Source organism: Sturnira hondurensis, unplaced genomic scaffold, assembly GCF_014824575.4.
Source record: "Sturnira hondurensis isolate 20B ecotype Veracruz unplaced genomic scaffold, ASM1482457v3 Scaffold0001872, whole genome shotgun sequence".
NCBI lineage: Eukaryota > Metazoa > Chordata > Mammalia > Chiroptera > Phyllostomidae > Sturnira > Sturnira hondurensis.
Window position 1 is genome coordinate 29,716,398 of NW_028074503.1, and position 19,299 is coordinate 29,735,696.

Genomic DNA, 19,299 nt, shown 5'->3' on the forward strand with positions numbered 1-19,299 from the left:
ACTGGCCTGGATTAATATGAATCTGTCTTTTCTGAAGATACTTAGGCTAATGAGGAGTGAGGGGCAGTGCCCGGAAGTGTGTGACAAGCAGCAGAGAACAGACTGTCCAGACTAAGCCCGCTCAGCACGGAGACCATAAAATAGACAATGTACAGATTCCGGGAGATGATGCACCTGGCGGAACGGAGGTGCGGTGGAGAAGATGATACTCGAGTGGATTTCTGTTTAACGGAAGTACTAGCACAGCCTCCTTGGTCCTTTGAAACCGATGGCAGGCATGTAACAGGGTGGACTCCAAACCAGCTTTCTTTTCATGTTTCTATTTGCTTGACTATAGGAGGGTCTGTGTTAAGTAAGAACTTTAAAGATATCAAATGTACCTGGTAGATGCTGCCCAAGATGAAGTCATGAGTGTTTGAGAAGCTCCTGGTGGCAGCTGTGGAGGCTGCCACTTTCTGACCGGTCGATGGCATCCACAGTGGGGCACGATCAGAGGCCAGATTTTCTTCAGCATCCATCTCATTTGAAATCTTGGCCCCACCCCATCTGGAACATTGTATTACTTCCCAAGTCTGAGGGACTCCAAATCATCCTTCAGGCCTGCCCTCCCAAGGTAACCCATTCTGGGAGAGCTTCCCGAACAGCCCAGACTGAATTAGTAACTCCCTTCTCTGTGCTCCCAGAGCCTCGCGTTTCACACGTCCCTCCCTCATGCTTCAGGGTAGTCTTCAATCAGTGACTCACCCATGCAGGGAGCAACTAGTCTCCCGAACATTCCCCCAATACTCATCAGACAAGAAGCTTTAGCCATTATCAGCCTCTGAGCTCTCGAGAAGAGAAAAGGCATGGTTGCTCCCAGGAATCTCCCAGGTGGAGCAGCACAGCGCTCATCTCACAAATAAATGAAGGGTCACACTGTACTGAGAACAAGCAGCAGTGCACAGGGAGTACCTTGTGGGGGGGTCCTACTTTAATTAGGGTGGTTGAAGAGGGCTCTGAGGAAGCACTGCGAGCTGAACAGCAGGAGATAAGGAGAAGAGCTTTTCAGGCGAGAAAGTGACAAATGTGTAGGACCTGGGACAGGAAGGGGCTTGTCACTGTCCGGAAAATGGAGGAGGACAAGAATGGGACTGCGGGGAGGAAACGGAGGTTGGAGCAGGCTGCGCCTGGTGAGCCATGGAAAGGAGGGAAATATTGTTGAAACCGCGACAGGGAAAGTTTTGTGGCTGGGGGTGGACGTGCTCTGGATCTGATGGCTTCTTGGCTTGGAGGGGGCAGGATGGAAATGAAGACACCAGAGAGAAGACTTCTGGGACCGTCTGGGAGAGGGAGGGCGGTGGCTAGCAGGGGAGATGAACAGGCAGAGTCAAGATCTTCTGGAGATAGAAGCAATGGATCTGGAGAAGGATTGGAAATGGGAGAAAGAGAGGTCATGGTTCAAGCCCAAGTTTCTGGCTTAAGCACCAATTAGAGAGGAGTCATCATCTTAACTGGTTGGGGTTCAGAGCTGCTGTGCTGTGTCTGGGGTGCTCTGGAGATACTCCGGTGGAGGTAATGGACCGGCAGGGAGTAACAACCCTGCCACTTTAATATCACGGCTAAGAATATGTGCAAACCTGGAACGCTCAGTTTGTCCAAAGATGGTACCTGTCACAGTCCAGGAAAAGAGGGAAACAAACAAACAACAACAACAACAAAACACCCCACAACTGAAAATCACCTTGTAAGTAGAAAATGATTGGGACAGAGGGAAGGATCCAGTAAACTGAAGATACAGGGATGTTAGAGCTGGGAATTTTGCTGATGATCTGTTAAACTAAGCCCCTTCATTTCAGCAATGAAATGTGGTCTAAGCACTCATGAAAGATAGGAAACCCCCAAAATGTTAAAGGAAGTTAAAAAAAATCAGGATGTGCTTGAGTACAAACGACAGATAACTATCATTTTTGTCTAGTCAGATAGGGCAACATACAGCCAGCTGTGGAAGATAGCAATGACTTTGCACATGTTGGGCCACAAAACTTCTCCAGAACAACTTAGAGCTTAGACCAATTCCAAAGAGTACAAGGACTGCCAACAGGCTGTTAGAGGAGAAATATTATGTGAAAGACTTGAAGTACTCAAATATAGTTTTGAAGACAACAAATGCTATGATACTCATAGTAAATTCGAGGGGTTCTCTGGACTGGCAATCATTGTGCAACACCTAAGACACCGTAGCAAACAGAATTTCACTAGCCAGCAAAATGCACTTTAGTTCTTGCAAAGGTCACTAACCTTTACATTCCCGAGTCCCGTGCCAAGTGCAGCTAGAGCCATATGTACTTACTGATTTCCTGATGATGCATGCAAAGGGACCTCTATCTAAGAAGACATAATTTCACCTGATAAAAAGCGAGCGTAAGAGCCCGTCCAGGGCCCTGAGGCTGCGTGGCACGGGGCACACTGGGAATCGCCTTTTGTTAGTCGGGCTGGTCCTTGCCATGACTTTTCCCCAAAACTGAATTTTAGTGCCTTATTGATTGCACGGCCTTAGAGATCTTCAACTTTAAAAAAGGAATCTTGTCCTGGCCAGGTAGCTTAGGTGGTTGGAACATCATCCTGTAAACCGAAAGATTTGGGGTGTGATTCCTGGTTAGGGTGCCTGTGGGAGGCACCTGGTAGATGTTTCTCTCTCTCCCTTTCTTCCCCTCTCTCTCTCAAAACCAATGAACATATGTATCTTCAGGTGAGGATTTAAAAATAAGTAACATAAAATCAATAAATGTATCTTTGGGTGAGGATTTAAAAAAAAAGTCTTGTTATTTGGAAATGTTCTGGCCCTGGCTGGTGTGGCTCAGTGGATTGAGTACCAGCCTGTGAACTGAAAGGTCACTGGTTCAATTCTTGATCAGGGCACATACCTGGGTTGTGGGCCAGGTCTCTGGCTGGGGGCATGAGAGAGGCAACCAATTGATGTTTCTCTTCTACATGAGATGTCTCTCTCCCTTTGTCCCTTCCTTCCCCTCTCTCTAAAAGTGAATAAATAAAGTCTTCTTAAAAAAATGCTCCAAATTTTGCCAAACCTCAGTAGTCAGGTACATGAACATGGATTTTATTTTTCTAAAGATTTAAAATCTGTCAAAGGAGGGAAAAACTCTTTAAAATAAAAAGGCTTCATTTGAAATTTTATAAGCCTCTGAAAGGTGCCTGCAGTATTGTGTCAACATAAAAATACTTTATAAAAGTGAATATATGGAATGATCAAAATAGAACCTATTGTACTGATCTGCCATCAGAAAATTACATATTTCATTGACTTCCTAATCTGCAGCGTTGAAATTTACACCATGTACAATAAATACATTTACAATTGGAATCTGATGACCAATAAGACTACAAAAACTCATGGAATTATATTAGAAGAATAACCTATAAAATATCACAGCTATGATTTAATGCACAAAAAAATGGAAGATTAGAAAATGAACTGACGGCCCTGGCCAGGGAGAGTGTCACCCTGATACACCAATGTTGTGGGTTTGATCCCCAGTCAGGGCACATTCAAGAAACAATCAATGAATGCATCAATAAGTGGAACAACAAATAAATGTTTCTTTCTCTCAAAAAAAACCAAAACAATAAGGTGAAAATTTTTTTAAAAGAAAGAAAAGAAAACGAACTGTCATCACTGAACTGAAATTTAGGATGATGTTTTAGGTCAGTCCTGGCCTCTGCCTACCCAAACCCTGCTTACTCTGTCATCTGTTCCATGAGGATAATATCTGTCCTAACAGCTCCCAAGTGAGACGATTGTAAATCTGTGAAATGGTACAACATCAAGCATTATTATGACCAGCCAAGGTCAAAGAACTGGAAAATGGGTTGACCAGATCTGACATCTGAACCCAGGGTCTGTTATACCAGACTACTGCTTATTACAGATCATAAATATTTACTGAAGACCAAGAGAATGACATGACATGGCCACTTTGAGAGACTAGGAAAAATCAATCCTCCTTCCAACCCCCGCCCCCAAATTTAAAAAAAAAATGCATGGATGATCCAGGAATTGTGAAGTAGAGCTTAAATATACAGGCAGTCCTCAAATTACAAACAGCTCTGTGTTCCAAAAGTTCATTTCCAGGTAGTGTTGTCCAACGAAATATAGAACACATACGTAAATTTGAATTTCAGATAAACAATAAATAACCTTTAGTGTAAGTATGTCCCAACTATTGTATGGGACATACTTACATTTAAAATGTAATCATTTATCTGAGATTCCAATGTAACTGTGTGCCCTGCATTTTTATTTACTAATCTGTTTCTGGATCATTTGTACTGTTTTTCCAACCAGCAGCTGTGAGGTCCTGGAAAGAACCCTCCTCTTGGAAAAGCGGAAGCCTGAATTCAAGTTCTGGTTTTGTAAATTACTAGTTCTGAGACCTCTAAGTTCCAGTTCCTTCACTTGCAAGAAGAGGCCGGTCAACACATGCACCACAGGACTGGGTGGATAAATACTACTTGTGGGAAGGACAGTTCTTTGCTGACAAAGGCAACGCCATTTTGCCACATTACCCTACATGCACTATTGGAAAGAATGATTTGCTTCTTAGGGGAGGCCACACAACCCAATCGAATTCCTCATTTCCCACGAGAAATTCCCAGACTTTGGCAAGCTCCCATTAGATACACACTGGCTGTCTCCTGCTTCAGATAAACAGTTTGCGCTGCGTCTGAGGGGCCTGTCTCATAGGCAACAGCGCCTCAGCTTTCTGTCATCGTCTTTGCCAGAAAGCAGGGCTACACACTTGCACAAGTGCTTTTTTGTGGCCCAACTTTAAACGCTTTATTGCTCCAAAAAATAGGTGAGTGTGTGATTTCACAAACTCTGCCAAAATGTGAAGGCTCACCCCAAGGCTAGGAAGCACTCGTTTCGTAAGTCCTTGTAGAGTTTCTCAGCCTCAGCTCCACCCTCCAGTGCCCAAGCTTTCAGGTCTGCAGCTAAGACGTCTGAATCTGTCAAAGCTTGACCTCTGGCCATGCCTAGGTGTCCCAGCAACTGGGACAGTTTAATGAGCCCAAAGCTAAATTCTCAGTCCTGCAGCTGGGCATCCTCTGAGTCCAGCACCATTATCTTCATTATCCTCAGCTACTTATGTTAGACATTTGGAAACCACTTCCCCTTCCCTTCTTGGAGGTTCTCAAATCTGATACATCTCCAAGACCAAGATTCCACTTCTAATTCTAAAAATGCAGCTCCTTCCCTCCATTTCCAACCTCCACTCCTGCCATCCCGGCCCAAGCCCCCGTCAACTCTCTCACAGATCCTGCTGTGGTCTCCTGATTGGTCTCCTCCCACCCTGACCCTTTCTCCACATCGTTGCCTGAGTCACCCACTGAAATTAGGAATGCAACCTGGTCGCTCCACTGCTTAAACACACACCAGGGCCTTTCCATCAGCTGGGTCTCTGCCCACACGGCAACCCATGCTTCCTGTCCCACCATCCCTCCCTTCTCACAGTTCCAAGATCACAGCACTAAGCTCTCAGCACCGAGGTTTCTGCACGTGCTGTTCCCTGGCTGGACCAGGGGAAGCCCTACCTGGGGACTGCTCATCCTGCAGGTCTCAACTTAAGCATAATCTCCTCCAAGAGACCCTCCTGAGTTATTTTTTTTATTGTGGTAAAATATATACAAAATTGAACATTTTAAAAGGTACAGTTAGTGGTATTAAGAACATTCATATTGTCCTGTGACTATCACCATCATCCTTCTCCAGAACTTTTTTGCCATCCCAAACTGAAACTCTGTACTGATTAAACAATGTGCCCCGCCCTGGCTGGCGTAGCTCAGTGGATTGAGCACGGGCCTGTGAACCAGACGATCGCAGTTCGATTCCCAGTCAGGGCACATGCTTGGGTTGCAGGCCAGTTTCCGGCAGGGGCCAGTTCCCTGCAGGGGATGCACGAGAAGCAACCATACATTGATGTTTCTTTCCTCTCTCCTTCCCTTCCCCTCTAAAAAGATAAATAAATAAAATATTAAAAACCCCCCAAAAAACAATGTGCCCCGATTCAGCCCTAGTTGGTGTGGCTCAGTGGTTTGATTGAGTGCTGTCCTATATTGCTGGTTTGATTCCTGGTCAGGCACGTGCCTGGGTCGCAAGCCAGGTTCCCAGTTGGGGGTGTGGGAGAAATAACCTATCAATGTTTCTGTCCCTCTCTCTCTCCCTCCCTTCTTTTCTCTCTAAAAATAAATAAAATCTTTTTTAAAAATTCCCCATCTCCCCTTTCCTTGGCCCCTGTTTATCCCTCTTCTGCTTTTTTAAAAAAATATTTATTTATTTTTTAGAGAAGGAAAAGGGAGGTAGAAAGAGAGAGAGAGAGACATCGATGTGTGGTTGCCTCTCATGTGCCCCCTACTGGGGACCTGGCCCACAACCCAAGCATGTGCCCTGACTGGGAATCGAACCAGTGACCCTTTGGTTCGCAGGCCTGAGCTCAATCCATTGAGCTACACCAGCCAGGGCTCCTCTTCCACTTTTGTCTCTATAAATTTGACTATTGTAAGTACCGCACAGAAGTGGGATCACACAATAGTTGCCCTTTTGTGTCTAGCCTATTTCACTCAGCAGCATGTCTTCAAGGTTGATCTGTGTTATAGCAGGGGTCAGAATTTCCTTCCTTTTTAAGATGAAATAATATTCTATTGTGTGGGCATAGAACATTTTATCTATTCACCCCTCAAAGGCCATCTGGGTCCCTCTTGGCCATTTTAAAGTAGGCTCTCATTATTATCTAGTATGCCTTCTTTTCTTTTAAGTGCTTCTCATAGACCGCAATTCTAGTATCAGCTTCTTTCATACCTCTTTTGTTCAATATTTTGTTTAGTATCTACTCCTAATGACCTGGTAAATCCCACGAGGAAGAGGACCATGTCTGTTTTGTTCATCCCTGAATTAATCACCTGGTCCTGACACAGGGCCTGGAGTGTAATAGGTATTTAACAAATAATTATTGAGTCACTGAATGAAAGAAAATCATTAGGCCACCAGAAAGCCACCAGTCCAAGTTCACTGGCAAATTCCATGGACTTTGTACTCAACTGTGAAAGAGAACAAATTAATGTGTTTGCACCCACACACACCCACACATTTAGCTCTCTGGGCACCACCGACTCCCTGCATCACATGGAAGTCAGCGTATTTGTGGATAGCACTCAATTCCATTTCCTGGGTTCCTTTCAAGAACACATCATGTGCAAAAGTAACGTGCCTAGTCAGCAATATAAGAAATTAAGTAGGTATTGATCAATGCCACAACACGGATGAACCTTGAAAACGTTATGCTAAGTCAGTCAAACACAGAAGATCACATATTGTGTGATTCCACTTATACAAAGTGTCCAGAAGAGGCAAATCCACAGAGTCAGAAAGTAGATGAGAGGCTGGCAGGAGCTGAGGGCAGAAGAGAAATACAAGTGATAGCTGAAGGGTGTGGGGTATCTTTTTGGTGGGGAGGAGTGATGAAAATGTTCTAAAATAGGTTCTGGTATGGTTGTACAACTCTGTAAGTACACTAAAAATGATGGAGTTGTCCTCTGTAAACAGATGAATTATGTGGAACATGAATTATATCTCAGTAAAGCTGTTTACAAAGACCCCATGGGTGGATGGAGACGAGGGTGGCCTGCCTATGTTTGAGAGTTGGGGAGTTTGCCTCCCTGACGCACACACAGCAGAGCAGGTTCGGGGGGCAGGCCCTGCCAGCCCCTCCAGACCATCTTCATGCCAACTCGAGTAAGAGTCTCTGCTTTATGCACATCATCTCCTTTTTTCGTTGTTGACACTACTACCCTTCTACCCCACCAAAGTAGGAAGACATGCTGTGATGATAAACACAGGTCAGCTTCTCTGAGTCAAAACCTTATATACACATACAAATTCCTGAAAGGCCCTTTTATAACCTATTGCGAGTGATCCGAACACTAACCCTTCAATGTACAGCATCTGAAAACTCAGATTCCCGCCTGCCACCCCGGCTCTGCCAGGAAAGTCACCTTTGCCTCCTCTTTCTTGCACACCCCAGATCTAAGCTGTCTGGTAATCCTGTTGGCTGTACCTTTAAAATACATATGTCCACAACCTTCTCTCTTTCAAACACCCCACCCTAAATGGGGTGTCTGAAGCCTCCTAAATGGTCTCCCTACCTGAGAGCCCTCCCCCTGCCAGATTGCCACCCAGCAACCAGAACGGCCCTTTGGAAATGCAGGTCAGATCGCAGATCATGCTACTCCAACGGGCAATGCCCTGCACTGATGCCTGAAGTTCTTACTCACCTAGGAAGCCCCGCAGGAGGGTGCTCCCCTACCTCTCTGCTCTGGTCTTTTCTTCCCCCCGACGCTCCCCACTCACAGGTGTGAGAAATAGCATCAGATTTCATCAGAGGAGCCAGGCACTCCCCTGTCAGGGCCTGTGCACCAAGACATCTGTCCCCTTTGCCAGAGACACTCCGCCCCGAGGTCCTCATGATTCACCCTCTTCCTGGCCAGTGTGCTCAGATGCCACCTTCTCTACTCGGCCATTGCATCCTGCTCCCTCGGGCTCCCCCAGTTCCCTTTACCCTGTTCAGCCTTCTCCTTTTATCCCCTGAAGCACTTACCGCCAAGCACACCATATAATGTAGGTATTTATTATCTTTTTTCTCTACTCTCTCACTCCCCTGTCTAGAGAGTGAGCTCCCCAAGGGCAGGCTCCTTACTTACTCAGTTCCCTGGGAGAGACCAAGTGCCTGGCACACAGGATGTGCTTCGTAAGTACCTGTTGGCCGTCTAGCCGGCTAAGTGAGGCCTCTGGGTTTGACTTTGTAACCCTAGGGAGGAGGGTCCCCGACGTGGAATGACTGGGGTGACAGGACATTCTCCAGGAGACGCCATGGGTTTATTTCTTTGGCCGGTCAAGCTAGAACTTAGGAAATGAGAGCAACCAGTCACTAAGAGTTCAGGGCCTGAGCAAACTTTCTGCAGCTTTAAAAAGAGTGTTGGTTCAAGTAACCTCAAAGACACATTGGGATTAACGCCATGTTTTTCTATGTAATGCGGGAAGCCTAAGGCTGATTTAAAAAATTCTAAATGCTCTCAATCAACTTGAGCTAGACAAAGTATCAAAGCTGAGAGATTAGCCATGTAAGCTCTAATATTTTTGTGGCTGCAGTTGGCATGGGACAGGAAGATGGAATGACACTCAAGGAGGGTGGCGTTTGGGATTAGTCTGAAATGTTTTGTTTTTTTTTTAGTTTACTTAAAAAAAACCTTGCTAAAATGAAACATGCAAATCCTTATTCTGGCTTATTTTCAGGGCACAGTGTGAGCATAAATTCACATGTGAGTCTACTGTTCTCTAGAAAACAGAGACCAAGCTGTCTTGAACTTGGACTGACACCTAATCAATGTAGAAAGACCTCTGGTTTCTCCGGCCGCACACAGCAACACACGCTTCCACAGGCGCGGCATTTGATCATTCTGTCACCCGACAGCCTAAACTGACCTTTTGCCTTAAAGCTTGTTTTAAAAACGATGGATTCCACCCTGAGGGAGAACACAATTTGACTTTGATAAGTACTCAATTTTCAAACATTTAAATAGTGGTTTTCCTTACATTCTAACCCTCCCTCCAGCAAAATAGTAATTTGTTTGTTTCTTTGTTTGTTTATTCCAGTTAATTCTGGAGGGGAGCTAAGGATTCTTTTTTCCTCCACTACAGAATGTCCTCCCTCCAAGGCAGCTGTGGTCCGCAAAGGTCTCCAGATCAGGAAGCCGGTTCTCCTGCGCTGTTACGCCCACGCTGGCACAGAGCGCCCCATTGGCCACACCACAAGCCAGTTGGGTGATGGAACGCTGAAGGGCCACCAGCTTCCTAAGAGCAGCTACAGGTGAAAAGGAGAAGCGTGTGCCTGCCCTACGCGTGTCTTCAATAAAACCATCCTTCGCACCTCCGCAGCTTCCCAAGTTTTTCCCAAGATGTTGTGAAGTGGGATGTCAAATATTACATATCCCGGCCCATCCAACCACTTTCGGTGAAAGACAAGTCTCAGGACACGGAGCAAGGTCCAAAAACTACCATGAACAGGACCTCCCATGCCTATGTTCCTAGCAGCACTATCAAAATAGCCAGCAGGTAGACACACCCCAAGCGGCCACCAAGAGATGAACAGGTGAATAAAACGTACTACAGACATACAATGGAATGTGACTCAGCCCCGGACAGCGGAAGGAAATTCTCACATGTGCTATGACATGGATGAATCTTCTTGACATTATGCTGCGTGAAATAAGCCAGTCACAAAGGACCAATACAGGGTGGGGCACAAACAGGTTTACAGTTGTTTGTATAGAAAATAATACAATAATTAATAATACAAGAATAAACTGCTTCATGTACTAACGGCTATAAGCCTGTATTACATTTGCCCCACCCTGTATTATAGGATACTACTTACATGAGGTGCCTTAGAGCAGCCGAATTCATCAAGACGGACAGAAGAGAGGCCATTAGGGCCTACGGGGAAGGAGGGGTAGGGAGTCACTGTTGAATGGATGCAGAGTTTCCACTGGGGATGATGGACAAGTTCTGGGGACAGACGGTGGCAACAAGTGCTTGATACTGTAAATGTGCGTCATGCCACCAAATCCACACTTTAAACTGGCAAGAATGGTACCTTTCATGAACATTGCCCACAGTTAACACAGCTCCCATAAAACAAACCTCCTCCCTAAGCTGAGCTCATGAAGAACTGCCTCTCCTCCCAGAGTTGTCCTCGTCCCAAAACCAGAGTGTGGACTTTCACCTCCTTCTCACAGTGTATAGAGTCTGATAAAAGGCACACACTTACTTGCTTTGTTTTATCACAAATTCTAGAGGCTCTGAGGCTCAGGGGAGTCCTTTGTGCCTGGCTTAAAGGCCCTCACATTGTTCCCAGTGTGGAGGGAGGGCCAGTGTTCCCCAGCAAGAGATGCGCAGACCCCGACCCATGCAGACTCTCATTTTAAACCGCCCAAGTCAAATGGCTTTCTGATAGAAAAATGTTAAAAATTTTTTTCTGCATCTACCCAACACACACAGATCACAGTGTCAGTAGTTCGCTGCATCCCAACAAGACAGAGTAAGGATTTGCGCCAAAGTCACACCATACTTGCTAAAACCCGTATGCGCCCAACCCTTGGAAGCTTCCCCAGAGAGCAAGAATGGACGGTCAGAGGCTGTTTGAGGATAACACCGGCTGCCTGAGGAGCTCCAGTGAGGATGTTCCAGCTCAACTCAGTATGAGTGGAGGTTAGAAAACCGATTCCAAACACTGTCTGTGCTAGAGCAAACAAACCTCAACTCTGGTGAACAAAAGCCACTCTGCAAAGAGACGAAGCCATAACTGACAGCCCTGTAAATAAAGACCAACGCCACCAACCAAAGGTCAGGCTACCCAGGCACTCCACACAGAGGTGCCAGGCTTCTACGTCCTGCAGAGGGAGGGTGGCTGTCATTGCTGAAGGACTGACTGCCCCAGAACGAGGGTGACTTTGGTCCTCCCCAAAGTCAGTGGGCTTCCCACCCTGACCCTCCACAGCTTCCAGGCCCAGCTCTCCCTTGTCAGATCCCCATTCACTAGACCTGGAGGCTGATCATGAGACAGAGCTTCAGAGCTAGAAGGGGCCTGGGCCATGCTCCAGGGTCGAAGGCAAGCACCTCCCCATGTGGAGAGGGACCATGTCCAGGACAAGGAGAGAGAGAAGGTCTGATCTACTTTCCTACCAAAGGAGAAAAACAGCACGCAACTCAGACCCTATGAGATCCTTACAGGCACAATCCCCAGTGCAGTATCTGGAGAAAATGCTCAAGCCATTTTAAAATCTAGTGACTGAATGAATGGGATTGTACCAAGGGTCTGTGTCACTGGCAGTGCCTACCAGGTGCCACCACTAAGAAGCCACGTGGAGAGCACAGATCCTTTCAAAGAAATTCAAGGTCTAGAAATTCCTGAATTTGGAATGAGGGGAAAATATATATATATACACACACACATAGATGCATATTTGAGGTCTGTCCAGAAGGTATCTGGCCATGTATTATAAAAAATAGAGACATTTATTAAAGAAGATACAAGATACAAGAAACATTGTACACAGGACGATGACACCTCAGTCCCCTTCAAAGTGGGCACTGTGGGACCTCACACAGTTCTCCCAGTCACCATCAGCTGCCCCATTGTATTTTCCTGAATCTCACTGATGGTCTGAAATCTCTTCCCTTTCAGAGGTGATTTTAGTTTTGGGGAAAGCCAGAAGTCACAGGGCGCCAAATCTGGGCTGTAGTGGGACTCAGTCCCCTGAGTGATTTGATGTTTCACAAAAAAACTCTGCACAAGACACGACACATACGTAGGCACATTGTCGTGATGAAGCTGCCAATCACCAGTTGCCCGTAGCTGTGGCCTCCTAAATCATCTGAACAGTTTCTGTGGAGGAATGTTCAAGTTTCATACAAAACCTGATGCAAATTTGTTGCTCTATTCACTTAGTCATTTTGAATGTGATGGCCTCACAGTACACATGCTCACTCAGTGGTCTCTACCAGCCCCCACTGACTCATACAGTGAAGTCGTCATTGTTCACACACGCACATTCCAGTCCCCTTTCCTCCGCTGCCAGGTTACATCAATGTTGTGCAAACCGTTCTCATTATACTAATAATGGCTGGATTTCTCCAAGGACAGACCCCATGTTTTAAACACGAGTATGGAGGCCGAGGAAGAGGAACGACAGAGTTGGGGGTAAAGGAGACACGGCAGTGCTCAGCAGTTCCCCAGGGCCTCCACTACGCAGGAGGAACACCCAGGTGAGAGCAGCCAGGGGCCCACGGTGCCCACGTGGCACCGGGTCCTCTGTGCTCCAGTCCTTTGTGTTGCCCTCAGACACCCATGTTCCAGAACTTGAGCCTTGGATTTGGAGCTTTGGAACCTCACCCCTACTTTAAGGCAAGGACAGTGCCTGGTGCAAGCAGGCTCCTATGTTTGCTAAATAAATACCAACAGAGTGATTCCTGCTTCCTGCCCAGTGCAGGAGAAAGGCAGTGGGCAGATGAGCAACAAGTAAGTACAGAACGATAGCAACAACACAGCCGTAAGGACCGCTCCTGATGGAGCAGTGCACTAAGCCTTTCCGGTTAATTCCCTCATTTGGAACTCACCGTACAACCGTGCCAGGCAGTCACCGCTGCCGTTCCAGTTTGCAGATGAGGACACTGAAGGCAGAGGGAGGGACTAAGTGACTTGCTGTAGGTTTTTCAGCGAGGAAGTGGTGAGGCCTGGATTCCAAGCTAGGTCAAAAGAACCCTGAGCATGCAGCCCACCTCCGTGCACCACTGCTCCTGGGCCCAGTCCGCACTGCGACCAGTTAGCAAACACCAGTTCCATTGGGCCTGGTTTTGGCAACAATTTATTGGAAAGTGCCATGAATTTTAGAAGGATTAGGAACAGTACTTATGTGGTCCTATATGACCAGAGAGTACAATTTTTTTTGTCTTCTAAGCATAAAAAATGAGAAACAAGACTGTCATGTGTGTGTGTGTCTATGCTTTCTAGACTACCCCTCTACTGTGCCAGGTCTTCAGTGACACGAGACCTCAAAAGATCTTGAACTGGGCACTCTTTTCAGTGGGGCACAGGGAGAGGGATTCAGGGTAACTCAGTTCACAGACTAACAAAAAGGATAAGCTATCTTTTTTGTGTTATTAACACTCTTCTGGCAGCAAATTAATTTTTACTTATCTTAATAAGTAACATAACCCCTCCAGGCATGAATACAATTCATCTAATTGAATGTTGCCAACAAACAGGCCTAAAGACTCACAAGACACCGAAAGACACCACAAATAGAAACTTCCCAGGAGATTAATCTAGAAACAACTATAAAAGCAAATGCTAAAAGTAAGTGCTTAAGAAACTTTAACGGCATCTCTCTTTAGAGATACGGGTTATGGATGAACCTGATAAAACCTGTTCTGGTACCTAAAGAGCAAGTTCCTCCGCATTCGTACGAGCGCAGCCTCCTTCTACAAGAACTGGAACCAAAGAGCAAAGGTAACTCATACATTAGAATCTCTCTGGAGGGGATTATAAGGATCGCCTGGATTCCAGTACGAAAACCAAAATGAAAGTCAGATGAATAAGGCAATAAACTATTGAATACACCAAATACCCAGGTACCAGACTAATTTTAAAAATACATGTCGAATAAAGGAAGAATGAAAACAATGTTGGAACCCCTACTACGTACGAGGGACTCTCACCTGTTCTGTCAATAACCCATGCAGGCTGATGTCTTTTCTTACCCCAGCAAACGAGTAAACTAGGGTTCAGAAAATGCAGAAATTCACCTGAGGTTATACAGCTTTTTAAATTTTATTGATTGATTTTTATTAGGGTGGAAGGAGAAGGAGGGATGGAGGGAGAGCGAGAGAATATTGATTTGTTGTTCCACTTATCCATGCGGTCATTGTTTGATTCTTGTATGTGCCCTAACCGGGATTGAACTCACAACGTTGGGGTATTGGGGTTCTGCTCAGACCAAGTGAGCTACCGGCGGAAGGCGGGTTATACAATTTTAAATGTAAGAAAATATATAAGTTGTAAAAATCAAATACAATTTAAAGTAAGTAAAAGAACCAAAATCTGTGGGAATCTAAATCCACATGTTTTCCACTACTCCTCGCTGGATGAAGCAAGAGGGATGGACAAAGGAAAGACAGGGCTGCAGACAGACAGGGAAGGAACCAGCCCGCAGCCTGCGGCGGTTGGCATCACTGGTGCTTAAATCCCAGGGCCTGAAATTCATGTGGAACATGGAGCCAATCCTGAACGCGCCTTACACCTGCAGGCTTCTTCTGGCTAAGGGATTCCCTTCACCAAATCATTCTTTTAAAGCCTCAATGAAAAGAAAACAACAAACCTCTTACTCCTAGTTCTATCTGTAACTAACAACTAATAAGCACACATTTGTACGCATTTTCCTTAAAATGAAAACCAGAAGGGAAGCTTGAAAGTGGCCAGAGCTGCCCTTACACAAGCCATTTGCATTTGTATATTGAGCCACATGTGTCCTGTTTGACCCTCAATAACAGACACAAAGAATCCCTAAAAATTACCAAAGCACCCTGGCTGGTGGAGCTCAGTGGATTGAGCGTGGGCTGTGAACCAAAGGGTTTCCTGTTCCATTTCCACTCAGGGCACATGCCTGGGTTATGGGCCAGGTTCCCAGTGGGGTTCTTGGAAGAGGTAAACACACATTGATGTTTCTCTCTCCCTCTCTCTCCCTCCCTTCCCCTCTCTCTAAAAATAAATAAATACAATCTTAGAAAATATACCAAACCACCAGCAGCTGAAATAGCAAGTGAAGCAAGTGTGAAGGTTTCTTGCCTAAAATTAGAAGGAAGCCTCTACTACAGAATGAAAAAAAATTAGGGAAATTCAGAGGTACAGTTGCAGGCAGGCCAGCTTCACCCCAGACAGTAATCGGCTAATAACCATTAGTCATCATTTGCATGTTTATAATGGGTTTTAATAAGGCCTGAGATAATAGGCCCAGCGTTAATGAATGGCATTCTCCGTCTAACACAAATGAGAGGAAAATGAAAACTCCTACTTCACGCTGTTTCCTGTTTATATGCACTTGTATTTACTATCGCTGCCGACTTGATCACATCTCATTTTTTAATTTTTGTTCCTAAAATCAGTTAGCCTTGGTCCAGGATCTTCCTGACCCAGGAGTGAACCCAGAACGATCGAACCGCTACCTCGCGTCGGGTAACAATTCAAGCACTTCGCCAGGGTGTGTCCTTGGGTTCTCAAGGAGCGGGAACTGAAGTTTGAAGGCCATGGACCTAGGAAGATGGGAAGGAATCTCTTCTCAAGTCAACAGGGCAGACGGTTTCCGGGAGGGGAACGCGGCGTCCGGAGCTACGGGAGGACTTGGAGGCAGCCAGAGGCGGCGGGTGGAAAGGTTCGGGTGGGGTCGAGGGGGCTCACTGGGTGGAATTGCGGCCCACATCCCCGGTACTTGCACGTGTCCACCCCGCTCCCCGGTCTGCACCCTCAGCCAGCCCTCCAGCTGTCACGGAGCTGCATTCCGAGGCTCCCCCGCGGGGGCCAGGCGCGCACACCCCCTGGGATAAGTTGCGCGGATAATTCAAGCTTTTCTTTCACTTGGGAGGGAGTGGAGACGTGGGAAGGTAACACACTCGCTTCTCCCACCGATCCCCCCACCCCCGACAAGTAGAACTCTGCGCGCCTAAAACGAGGTGACAGAGACGGGCACCAGACTGGAAAGGGAAGGAGATAGGCTGTGGCAGGGCCACGGGCGCAGGCGGGTACAACCCTACCATCAACGGAAAAAGTGACCCTTTTCCCCACCGCCTCCCAACCTGCGCAAAGGCGCACGGAATATGTCCGGGGTGGGGGGGGGCCTGGTCCCGCAGCAGGCGCGGTGGAGGCGGTCTGGCCATCCTTCTCCGCAGGTGCGGCCAGGGATACTTGGCCCTAAGGTCTGTTTCCGACGCGTTGGCATCGGTTCCCACAGCGGGGATACCAGCAGAACCCGGCTACAGGAGACTCACAGAGGGCTGCAGACACTGCAGGGAAGCCCGCAGCACGTCCCAAGGACCCGCAAGCCCCGTCAGGCTTGACCCTCGGAGCTTAACTGTGGACTGTGTGTCACATATAAGGGAAGAATCCAACCCCCTCCTGCGAGTTCCCTCTCCTCCCGGCAGGTTGAAAACCCCCTGGACCTCTCCACAGTGCTGCCCGCCGGTCCAGCTGTGCCTCTCTGTCCCCGAGGCCTCTAAGACTCCGGCACCCACACCCAAATCCCACCCATGTGGACTTGGAAGCCCGAGGGCGCGGACAGCTGCTGCCACCGCATCCCGGATCTCCGGGGTCCGCCGGCCCGGGACGGCCAAGGGACGTGCGGGGCCGATGGGGTGCCGGAGAGGTCGGAGGCCACCGACGCCGCGCCCCTGCTTACCTGGCGCTCGCTGGGCCCCCGCTGGGGCATCCGCCGGGTGCGCGCCTCTCCGCGCGATCGCAGCACACCTGCCCGCCGTAGCCGCCCGCCCAGCCCCAACTCTGGCCGCCGGGCTAGCGCTTCATGGCGCACGGGGGCTGGCCCGGGGCCCCGGGAAGCTCATCCAGTTGGCGGCGTCTCCTCCGGCTCTCGCGGCTCGCCAATGGCTCCTCGCCTATCCCCGCCCCGCGTCCGCGCGCCCTTCCTCTGCGGCCGCCCTTCTCTCTCCGATCCCTGGGACCGGCCAAACTGGTTTCTCCGCTCTGGGATCGTGCCTCCGGTCTCCCTCCCGCAGCCGTGGCCGCCGCGCACGGCGGAGACTAGGGGCGGGCCCAGCCGTCGGCCCTCTCTTTGTCCCTCCCGGCGGCGGCGAAGAGCGGATGGACGGCTAGTCCCTGGGCTAACAGACGCGGCCCGCGTCGAGCCCCGAGCCCTCGGTGCCCCCCAGCGGTGGTAGGAGCCCCAGAGGTGGCCTGCGCCTCCTTAGCTCTGCGACCTGGCAACTGCTGCCGCTCCCGGCTCCCCCCGTGCTCCCGCCTCTTTGGGGGCCGCTCTCGCCACCCCGCCCCACCGGCCGCGCGTCACTTTCCCGCTGCCCTCGACCGGCTTGGCCACCACCTGGGGTCGGTGACCGCGCCTGCCCGGAAGGCTGTCAGGGTCAGGGCTCGCCTGGGACCTGAGTTTCCTCAGTAAGGGAGCTGTGCTTTTTCGATGCCAAGTCACGTTCTGGGACAGGCCACTGAAGGCGCGTCGCCGTTCGGCGCGCAGAGGGTGGGGAAAGAGATGGTGCCAAAAGACTTCGAGAAACGTATCCCATAATTGCAGCGACCAGGCTTTCTGCGAAGACCAAACCCCCTCACCTTTACCGGATTGGGGTCAGTAGGAGCCAGGGTGTGGCACGTGAATGATGCGGTATGGTTGGACATTCTAAACTCCGCACGCATGGTTGGAGCCCGGCATGTGAACCGCCCCTCCCTGACAGGATATAGTTCATCACGCTTCTTTTACCAGAAACTCCCCCTTTAGTAGAATTTTACTGCTCACCTGCAATGAAGTCCCGGGACTAAACATGAAGAAAAGTCAAAGATGAATCAGAGTTTGCTTAAAATGTAGTTCAGGAGATAGGACTCGAGTTACCTGTGGGTCACAGAGGCTAAGGTCAGTGGCCCGAGGGTTCAGACTGCCAACTAGGGGGCGGAGGGAGACTTCTCGGAGAAGGCTGTGTTTCTGGCAGGACCCGGTCACCCACACCCGATGGGGGCAGAGTTGCACAGAGAGGGTATTCAGAGAGTGGTCTGCCACTGTGACCTTCCAGTATGTGACAGATAACCCTGGTACATGAAACCCTAGACTGCCCTGGGTTTTCTTTCCATTAGTCACACTGGATCTGTGACTAGGTTGTGCTCGTCACTTAAGTTCCCCGGGACTCCGTTTTCTCATCTGTAAAATGAGACCGGACCAGAGCTTATTTTCTGGACCCGACAGCAGAGCAAAGCCACGGTGGCCTGAGAACAGGGCCTGGTTAGTCACAGCTGGGCAGACGGGTTGATCAGCAGAACGATGGTGCTGTGTAGGGCGACTGAGGGAGCTGAGCCTGGAAAGCCTTGAATGCCGTGGAAAGCTTATGACCACAGCAGTGAGGGGATCAAGCTTGTGTTTTAGAGAAAGTAACAGGGACAGTTCGGAAGACAATAAGACTAAGATGGGGGTACCACCTGGGAGTCTGATACAGCAACATAAGATGGGCCTGAGAACACGGAGCCTGTTCCAGGGACACCCGGAGGAGAAACGGCGGAGATGCAGAGTGGCCAAAACCTACAAGTGACTGGCACACGGAGCATGGATGGCGAGCCAGATTCTCTACGCTAGGTGATGGCATTAGAGGGACAGCAGAGGCAGAATGAGGGAGGTCACTCAGGAACGCTGGGTGACCTAGAAATCAAGTGATGACTCTGGACTAAAGGAATGATACTTTTCTTCATGTAGATCAACCAGCAAGGGCTCAGTCTGTCCAGGGAAATGTTGCCTAGAAGAGAGAGGACACTAAGATACCTCTGATCCACTCCCGAGCCGGGTTTGATAAGCCCCATTCCTACTGCCCCATTTCACACCCCGGGGGAGACCCCGAAGATGTCAAGCTAGTTTGCTCCTCTTACAGACCATGTGGAGGGGGTGGAGGGAATGTGGACAAGGAGGTTCGCTCATTGA

General features: G+C 48.5%; 1 protein-coding gene across 1 annotated transcript in view; it reads right to left on the reverse strand.

Annotated features, from left to right (window-relative positions):
• ATP8B1 (ATPase phospholipid transporting 8B1) overlaps positions 1 to 17,630 on the reverse strand; it is a 112,903-nt gene extending 95,273 nt beyond the window's left edge. Inside the window, exon 1 of the mRNA XM_037034919.1 lies at positions 17,053 to 17,630. The gene's annotated coding sequence lies outside the window, so the exon portion shown is untranslated. The remainder of the gene's footprint in view (positions 1 to 17,052) is intronic.
• Positions 17,631 to 19,299: the final 1,669 nt, after the last annotated feature.